At 66.2% G+C, this 278-nt stretch overlaps 1 pseudogene; it reads right to left on the bottom strand.

Moving 5' to 3' along the window:
- Positions 1 to 57: 57 nt before the first annotated feature.
- The window catches only part of LOC104275751, a 661-nt pseudogene continuing 440 nt past the window's right edge, over positions 58 to 278 (bottom strand).

The following is a 278-nucleotide window of genomic DNA, read 5'->3' as shown; positions in this document are numbered from 1 at the left end:
AGCCCCTCAGCCAACACCAGCCCCCGCAGCCCCCCGGCCCGTGGGCTCGCCGCTTACCTTCAGCTTCTCGAAGCGATCGCTGAGGGATGCCACTTGGTGGTCCCGGTGGCGGCCCACCAGTTTGCATAAGGCACAGATGAGCTGGTCGTCAGCAACACAGTACATGTTCACCTTCTCGTTCTCGTGCTCCAGGCACGTGAGTCCTCGGAAGTGCGCGTCGGGCACGGGCTCCACCAGGCGGTGGCTGGGGAAGGGCTTCTTGTTGGGGGGGGGGGCCC

The sequence above is a fragment of the Apaloderma vittatum genome, unplaced genomic scaffold, assembly GCF_000703405.1.
Source record: "Apaloderma vittatum isolate BGI_N311 unplaced genomic scaffold, ASM70340v1 scaffold33500, whole genome shotgun sequence".
Lineage (NCBI taxonomy): Eukaryota > Metazoa > Chordata > Aves > Trogoniformes > Trogonidae > Apaloderma > Apaloderma vittatum.
The sequence above is the reverse complement of the archived record's forward strand: the minus strand, read 5'-3'. Positions and strand labels throughout refer to the sequence as shown.